Source organism: Pseudomyrmex gracilis, unplaced genomic scaffold (assembly GCF_002006095.1).
Source record: "Pseudomyrmex gracilis isolate BER0280 unplaced genomic scaffold, ASM200609v1 scaffold_581, whole genome shotgun sequence".
Taxonomy (NCBI): domain Eukaryota; kingdom Metazoa; phylum Arthropoda; class Insecta; order Hymenoptera; family Formicidae; genus Pseudomyrmex; species Pseudomyrmex gracilis.
The window spans coordinates 33078-34752 of record NW_018021165.1 but is presented as its reverse complement, the minus strand read 5'-3'; positions in this window follow the sequence as shown (position 1 = coordinate 34752).

Genomic DNA, 1675 nt, shown 5'->3' with positions numbered 1-1675 from the left:
CGGTGTCGAATCGTACTGTGGTCAAACGGAACACGCCCCGCTCTTCTCTTCTCTTGTTTTCTCGCTCTCCTTCGCTTCGCACGTGCATGCCTCCGCGGGAGCTCTACTCAGCGCGTCCGCGTTGGTATTCGTCTTCTCTTTCTTATGCATGATCTTGTAGTCATACTCCTCCAATTTCAAATGCCATTGCACGAGCCGCGATCCAGGGTCCTTTACGTTAAAAAGCCACACCAGTGCCTAATGATCAGTGATAATTTTAAACCTCGTTCCGTATAAATAAGACCTGAAATGCTTAACTGCCCACACAATTGCAAGTAACTCCTTCTCTGTCGTGCTGTAGTTTCGCTCGACTTTGTTCAGTACTCGGCTAGTGTATGCAACCGGCCGATCCTGACCTACCGCACCTTGCGATAGCACCGCGCCGACCGCGTAACCCGACGCGTCGGTTGTCACGATAAACTCCTTGTCGAAGTCCGGATATGCGAGCAATGGAGCACTAATTAACTTTTCTTTTACATTTTTGAACGCTTGCTGTTGCTCGTGCTTCTACTCGAACACTACTTCTTTCTGCAACAGTCGTGTCAACGGCTTTGCTATTTTTGAGAATTGGTCAATAAATTTTCTATAGTACCCTGCCAGACCAATGAACGCCTGTATATCTTTTGTTTTTTTCGGAACCGGAAATCCCTTGACCGCCTCTATCTTTGACGGATCTGGCGATATACCCCTCTCGGTGATCACGTGCCCTAAATACGTGACCTCTTTGCGAAAAAATTCGCACTTATCTGGCTGCAACTTTAAATTATACTTCCGCAACCTGTCGAAAACCTCTCGTAGCCGCTTGCTGTGCTCTTGCAAGCTCGCACCGTGTATCACGATATCGTCGAGGTACACGAAGCACTTTATACCCCGCAGTCCCATCAGGACCAAATTCATCAACCTTTGAAACGTCGCCGGCGCATTTTTCAATCTAAAAGGCATTCTGTTATATTCGTAATGACCATGCGGTGTTGAAAACGCTGTCTTACCCCTGTCTTCTTCGTCCATTGGTATCTGATGATACCCGGACGTCAAATCTAACGTTGAGAAATACTTCGCACTCCCAAGTTGATCCAATATTTTTAGCAATATTTGGCAGTGGAAAAGAATCGCCAATTGTCGGCTCGTTTAGTCGTCGAAAATCTACGACTATTCTTAATTTTCTCATGCCGGACGCGTCCATTTTTTTCGGAACGACTAGTAAAAGTGCGTTCCACTGACTTTCGTTATCGCGTATTATTCCACTTTCTAACATTTCTTTGATTTGTTTTTCTACCTCTTGCTTATGCTTCTGCGGCAACCTATATGGCTTAACGCTTATCGGAGTGGTGTCAACTCTTACAGGTATCTTATGCTTCACCGCACTTGTTTTAGATACCGGCTCCCCTGCAAGATGGAATATATCTTGATACTCTTTGGATATCTCGTACAATGTTTCTTTCTTTTATTTGTTTAAATGCTTCACTTGCAGTGTCTCTTTTACTCTTTCGCGGCGTGTTGACCTCTCCGTTTTTACGCTTACGTTTGCTACTTCGCTACTTGTCTCATTCTTTTCTTCGAGCGCTTCTAATTTAACATACGGAGTGCCTATAGTGACCGCTTTTTCCATAGTATTTATTATACTCACGGGGCAAAA